Source organism: Canis lupus, chromosome 8, assembly GCF_003254725.2.
Source record: "Canis lupus dingo isolate Sandy chromosome 8, ASM325472v2, whole genome shotgun sequence".
Classification (NCBI taxonomy): Eukaryota; Metazoa; Chordata; class Mammalia; order Carnivora; family Canidae; genus Canis; species Canis lupus.
This window is the reverse complement of record NC_064250.1, coordinates 11,883,822-11,891,431: the sequence shown is the minus strand read 5'-3', so window position 1 is coordinate 11,891,431 and position 7,610 is coordinate 11,883,822. Positions and strand designations below refer to the sequence as shown.

The 7,610-nt window shown below is 36.8% G+C and overlaps 1 protein-coding gene across 5 annotated transcripts in view; it reads right to left on the bottom strand.

The window, feature by feature from the left end:
* Window positions 1-1,277: 1,277 nt before the first annotated feature.
* The window catches only part of AKAP6 (A-kinase anchoring protein 6), a 539,834-nt gene continuing 533,501 nt past the window's right edge, over window positions 1,278-7,610 (bottom strand). For all 5 annotated transcript variants that reach the window (XM_025443999.3, XM_049113620.1, XM_049113619.1 and 2 more), the window contains one exon: window positions 1,278-6,364. The gene's annotated coding sequence lies outside the window, so the exon portion shown is untranslated. The remainder of the gene's footprint in view (window positions 6,365-7,610) is intronic.

Genomic DNA, 7,610 nt, shown 5'->3' with positions numbered 1-7,610 from the left:
TGTAGGCCCTGTTTTACCTAAGAACACAAGAACAAGTAATCTTTGCATATTTTCTACTTCAGTGAGGGCCCATCAATCAAGGAACAGAATGGTCTCAAGGTATTGGCCAAAATGCCTTTGCTACAAGAAACCTTGACATTGGGACATTGGGATGCCTGGGTGGCTCTGGGGTTGAGAGTGCCTTTGGCTCAGGCACGATCCCGTGTCCAGGGATCCGGTCCCTCATCGGGCTCCTTGTGGGGAGCCTGCTTCTCCCTCTCCCTGTGTCTCTGCCTCTCTCTCTCTCTGTGTCTCTCATGAATACTACTAATAAAAAGAAACCTTGACATTATGAGCCGGATTTGCACACATCGTTGTGTTATTTTACTCTGAAAATGCAAATACATGACAAGTCTCATATTTAGGGGACATGGCTATATGAAAGGTATATGGTTGCTTTATAAGGAGGAGGAAGTGCCTATAAAACTTCCTTGAGTGTCCCCTCCACAGTCATGTGGCAGTGGGAAGTGGTAATGCTCTCGATGGTGAATTAAGGAAAAAAGCAAAAAGGGTGGTTAGCATTTGAACATCTTCTGTTCAACAAGAATACCCACCTGTGGCCATACTTATTTCCTTGGCAAACTCAGATTGTTAATTATGACCAGTGTGTGGAAAATGAAAGTGTATCTTACACAATCAATGATCATGGTTTTTACCTTTGGGATGAAAAATAAATTTGAAAAAACAGACTCTTTGAAATGGCCCAGATTTAAAAATGCTTTATGAAAACATTTGGAGAAAAGATTGCAGTTTATCAGTGAATTGAAGTGAGTTTAGGTTATGTCAATTTTCCTGATGGTTCTGATTGAACTAATGACTTAGTCTGTAATTGACTAACCCTCTAAATCAATCAAAGCCAGGCTGTAATAAATGAACTACATTTAAATCCTTAAACCAATTGTGGATGTGGAGCAATCTTTAAGTTTGTGTAATAAGGCATACTTGGTAAAGTTAATATGAAACTGAAATTGAGAACTCAACAAAAATCTAGAAAGCAAAAAATAACGACTGCAGGTGCTAATATGTTATACTGATTATGCAAATGAGAATCTACCTCTAAGAAAATGGTGTCAGAATTTAGAATACTGTAGTCCTGAAATGGGAAAGCTTCTTCTGTCATGGACTGAACAGTAAATATTTTAGGCTTTATATGCCACATGGTCTCTGTCACAACTACTTAGCTCTGCAGTTAGAGTGCAAAAGCAGCCATAGACAATATGTAAACAAATGTGTGTGGCTCTGTTCCAATAAAACTTTATTCATGGATACCAAAATTTGAATTTCAAACCATTTTCACATATCATGAAATACTCTTCTGTTTTTTTTTCCAGCCATTTAAAAATGCAAAAAACATTCTTCAATCATAGGCCAAACAATAAAAGGCAGTGTGCCAGATTTAGCCCAAACTGTAGTTTGTTGACCCCTGCCCTAAACTAATAAAGCATGAGCTTTAAGAGTAACGTGCGAACTTCGAGACACATCAAGAATGTCAGTGACTCATTCATTCTTCATTAAAGAGCAGCTATTGAACACAACATCACCTATGCACTATACTTGACAAAAGTGTTTACCCTGAGTTGAATAATGAGAAAGCAACTGGAAACATCCAGATTGTGGGTCATTTTATAAAAGTGGCCTGGACTTTTCAGAAATGTCAATTATGAAAGACCAAAGAAAGAAAGAATAAAAGCATAGGGAAAGTGTTCAAATTGAGAAAGACATAAAAACTAAAGGCAATGCATGATTTTTGTTTGGATCTGGGATTAAAACAAAAAACAACTGTAAATGGACACTTTCAGGGCACTTGGAAAAATTTGAATATAGAGTTGATAGAGATTATCAGATATCACTGTATCAGTGTTACATTCTTTGGGTGTTAGGATGGCATTGTGCACTTGTAGAATAATACTTTTGTTTTCAGAATATGTATGCTGAAACATTTGGATGAAGTGTTAGAATCTGCAATTTCAAATGGTTCAATCACACAAAAGTGTGTATGAGAGATGAAACAAATGTGGTAAAATATAAACAATAAATGAATCTGAGTGATGAGTATGCAAATACTGTACTATTCATTCAGCTTTTATATAAGCCTGAAATTATTCAAAATAAAAGTTGAAAAAATGTATAGAAAAAAGTTATAAATTCATTGGTTCAAGTTAGAAAATTTAAAATATACAAATTATACAGTGCTTGAAAAATCAGGTATTCATCAAAATTCTAAAATAATACTAAACTCATTTGGAAATTAAAATAATTTGATTTGTGAGAAATAGCTGGATTATTTCAGTGTGTTTTGATAGTTGTTTAGAATCTGTTCCCAGAAATTTTTTAGCATGGGTAAGACCTATGCTGGATGAATACAACACAGCAACATCATCAAACTCAGATTCACAAAAGCACTGAATTTAGATTGTTCTGTTGTTGTTGAAGATGCATATTTATTCAGTGACCAGAAATCTGAAATTTTTTTTTCTGTAATTAAAATTTTCAAACACGGGGATCCCTGGGTGGCTCAGCGGCTTAGCGCATACCTTTGGCCCAGGGCATGATCCTGGAGACCCGGGATCAAGCCCCACGTCAGGCGCCCTGCATGGAGCCTGCTTCTCCCTCTGCTTGTGTCTCTGCCTCTCTCTCTCTCTCTCTCTCTCTCTCTCTATCATGAATAAATAAATAAAATCTTTAAAAAATTTTTTTCAAACATAAAAGACATTTCACTTCTTCTAGTAGTCAGATCCGGATGACTGCATACTATTTTTGCTCACTAGGTTTTTGAAAATGTAGAGAAACTAGATAGGAAACAAAATAAATTGGTCATCATTTAATGTGGAGAGATCACTCTATTCAAGGACATGAAAAGCACTTTCACAAGAAAAACTATAAACTCTTTGTAGGCAGAGATGATATTCTAGCTGCCTTTGTATCTCTAATGCCAAACAACAGTGCCTCACACAAGTAGTCACTCAATGAATGTTTGTTGAATGACTGAATAAATAAATAAATAAATGGAGTGGCAGGGGTGGGGAACCCTGCTTTATATGGAAACAGGTTAGGTTTGGATTTGATGTAAGGAAAAGATTCAAGATGACTCCGGCACTAGACTGGGCCACTAAAAGACATAATGGATTATTTATTTATTTATTTATTTATTTATTTATTGAAATTTACAATAATAGAATAAACATATATCTTGAATATATTTTTAGAGAAAACCACTTAAATGTTCAGATATTTTTCTACACGTATGATGATAAAGACAGCTCCTCACCTTCAAGGATTCTGTCTGCTAACATTCACTCAGGTTGAAGTGGATCTGAAACCCATGACAAATGAAGGGTAGTTGAGGGAATGAAGAACTGAAATCACAGCACCTGGGAGAAGACGAGTAACTGGCCTTGGTCATCCTCAAAGATGCCATGAGAAATGAGGGGTAGAAATACTCTGAGCAGCTCAGCAGGACAGAAGCCAGAAATGCGAGCAAAATTAAAGGAGAGCCAAGGGAGCACTCTGTAGATTTCAGCAACCGGAGAAAGAACCTTCTAACAGAGACGCGCCCAACCATGGGACAGCCTGACTTAACAAATAAGGAATCGCTGGCTCTGGAAGGTGTAGGCAGAGTTGGTGTGACCATTTTCAAGGACGATTGACTCAGGAGGTAGTGCCCACACACAGCAAGAGATTGAAGCTATCTCATCCCTTCTGACCAGAAAAAGTACTATTCAATAGAAGTCATTTTACAAATTCAGTGCTAATATTAAGTAGATAATTAAGAAGCAAATGTTTTTAATACCTCAAGGTGTTCAATGAGTATATAACAGATAAATGGAACATTATAGTCAGTTTGTTCCAGTAGACTGTAGACCTTGGCATTACCCAAGGAAAACTTGGGTTGTCTCAATATGTAAAATAATACCGTACCTTAGCAGAGATCCCAAATGCTTTTAGGTGTTTCAAAGACACTGGGATTTGTTCTTCCTGCATCTTGGGCCACTATCCCCGTGTACTCTGTTATTTCAAGCCTAGCTTATTTTCTGCAGCTGCCTCCCAACGAGCCGTTTCTAATGTCTTCCCCCTGTAATCATCTTGACCACCGCTACTAGATGTCTGCCTAAAACTTCTTTTGAACTATTACTACCGATTCAAAAGCCTAGAATGATTAATCAATTTAGAAATATGTATGGAAAAGATTAGAAGAGACATAACTATATGAGTAGTTATTAAAGCGGTAAAATATAGACTCGTGTTATTTAAACATTCTTGGTATTGTGCTAATGTTCTAATGATAAATAAAATCACGTGCCAAAGAAAGAGTACAAGGTTTCCTTTGTAGGAAGACTACCTACCATATCACATACAAAAGCTCCAACTTAGCTTTTTTAAAGACTCCTCATTCATCTCCCAGTTTACCTCTTGCCTACTACTCCTGGAATAAAACTTCACTCACTTTCTATTGTCTAACTCTTTGTTCCCTTCTAGCCCTTTCCTTCTGCCTCGTCCCTCTTTGCTACGTCTGTGTTTGTGCCTCTTTTATCACGTTGCTCTCTACCTTGCCTGTAGAACAACTACTGTATCTCATTTGTGTGTTCACTTCCCCTATACTACAGGTAAGCCTCTGAAGGGCAGGGCCTCTATTCATCATTGCATTCCCCACATCTAGAATAGTCCTTGCAGATAAAAGGTGTTAATTAACTATCAGTTGAATGATTGCATTACATATTTTTCTAGTTGTTTACATGTTTTAGTGTAGGCTTCTCAAAATGAAAAGGTACATGTCATCCATACTGCCTAATTCAATACTTAAGTTCAGTAAATTTTTATGGAATACCTACTGTGTATCAGGCACTTTAGTAGGTGTTAGGATATAAATTAAAAACTGCTTTTAAGAAGATCAGTAAAGACCAGGTGGAATAGTTCTCAGCTAATTTCTCCTAACAAAATATACACCTGAAATCTATAGTCTAAATTAAAATAGTCAAATTTTCTAGACTTTACCACCATCTTTCTACTAAACCCATTCAAAAAAATTACATAAAATAAATATGAGATGGACTAGGTAGCCTGAAATCCAATATTAAACCATCAATGATAAGTAGAAATAAAAAATCTAGGATAGGTTCTTATTGATTTAGGGGAACTGGCACTTAATCATTTGTGTTCCAAGATCTTTACAGTGATCAGAAAGATTTTGAAAATTGTGAAGGCTTCATGTGTAGTTTAAGCAATTTTAAGCCTTTTATGCAACACGGATATTGTGGAAGCTACTACATGTTACAGCTTTTCCAGAATTAGATGTAATAATTTGGTAAAGAACACAGGTAGAAGAGATCACTGATTTTCCTTTTCCCCCAATAAACTACGTTTATTATGCCAATTTTAATTAACCATGCAATCTAATGGTTTAAGGCTTATATTTTCCACATCACTAGACATCATAAACATGAAAGCATTTTATACTGTCATTATACATCAATGTTTGTACTTGGTTATACATATATACAGAAATTATTCACACATCTTAACCTTGCTATTTCCTCCTTTCAAACCAACATAATTTTACCGTGAAAGCAGCTTTTTAATAAATGGTATAAGAAATACAGCAAGGCACACTTTTTTAAAAAACTTTTTTCTCATTACCACCTCAAGAAGCATAAAAAACAAAAATGTTGTACATAATTTAATAGTAGAATATCACCAGTTTATAATATACAACACCCATATAGTTGTTTCTTGAAGTGCTGCATAGATAATTATTTTTAAAATAAAATAAATAAAACAGCGCTTTTAAAAGTTGCTAAATTTTGAAAGAAAGACCAATGTTTCTTCTGTATGCTGCGATCAAATCAAATGTTGGCCTTTTAGGTAAATCTCCTTCAATAAACACAGGCATCATACCATTAAAAAAAAAAAATCCAGATTGAAACATGAAATTGGTCAAGTACGGGTGGCGAGGGGTAGGGGTTGGGGGTGGTGTCATTCCAGACAGGTGAATTTAATGGACCATCAATTTGGTGGACTGCAGAACTTTAAAGAGTAGATGGGGAGGGAGGAGGCAAACGGAAAAGTCTCGCTGGAGAGGTGGGGTTGGTAGAGGTAGCTTGGGACAGGAATCCATGGGAGAACAAGCAGCTTTGCCAAACTTCAAAGACAATCACCTAAAGAAAACCAGTGCACAATCCAGATCACAAGGCTCATGTGGACAAATCGCATTCAGAGGGAAGATTCATCTTGGGAGAGGTCAATGTAACAATTGGCAGTGACGTGATGAAACCACAGACTAGCCCAGGGTGGGACGAGGAGGCCAGCCCTGAGTTACAGCCAGGCTTATCTACAAGAAACAAAAAAAAGTGACAAGAAAACGTATCAGAAATCTGTTTCATTTGCCAACCTGAGCCCTTTGAGGAAGACTGTCATTTTGGAACTATCTGCTCATATTCTGAAATAAAAGGATACATAAAACAGTGATTTTAATTGCCCAAGTTTCACATTACTGACAAAGATGCTTCAGAATCTATTGAAAAATAAATTGATTTTTTTTTAAAGACATGGTTTTAAAGAAAACAAGAAAAATCATCAAGTTGGACTTTTTCTCTGGATATCATCTACTCTGTTGCTTGTGAACTCAGTTTTGAGCACTAGAGATAGCTTCAAATCACGGAAAATGTGAGGCTGCTGGTGCCTAGCTATGCAGCAAAGTATCAGCAGTGATTCACAGCCTGGGAACCTGGGCCCTCAGGTGGTTCAACTTTTCCCTCAGTGACTATGTGTGACAATGGAACTGAACAATTCCAGTATTATACAGCGGTGAAATATTCATAGCAGTGTTAGAATCCCAAATGTTTTCAGCCCCTTGCAGATAAAAGGATATGACTTGGGCTTCTGGCTCGAATACGAATGCATTTCATTTAAGGTACACTCTGCAAATAAGAATGACTCAATTATATCTGTACATCTCGATAGCTCAGATACAAATTTGTTCCAACCTCACCAGTTCTGCCTATTTCTAAGTGGCTGAAAGCAACAAGTTGGATGTAAGGGACAGCTAAATTCCAGGGATAGGCAGTACAGGATGTAATTACTTTATGTCCTCCGACCAAATCTCAAAGAAAGCAGGTTTTTTTTTTTTTTTGCTTCTCTGGGTTTTAACGAGTTCTGATGTCTGATGTCAGGTTGCTTTATTGTCTTTCTAGAACTAAATATTCTCATTCTCTGTCTCTTTCTCTATAATCTTGTAAACTTTAAGAGCCAGAAAAACTTTAGCAAATGTGGTTTGGCTGAAGTCACAGGAAGTTGGGGATAGAAGGCCCGTTCTCAAGAACAGGGAGAGATGGACAGGAACAGATGGTACAAAATTTGGTACATTCAAATACTGCAGTAACTCAAGAAAGAACGTGATGCATTGTTCAAATGCTGAGGACCTGCATCGAAATACGGACGCAGAGTAAGAAATCCTTAGGTGAGGCAAAGCTGGTCTTATTAATGCTTTAAATTCTCTCTGGATAATCAATTCTTTCAACTTGGCCCACTTGGGAAGGGGCAGGCAAAATTGATTGAGACACAGATCTGGTGTGTGT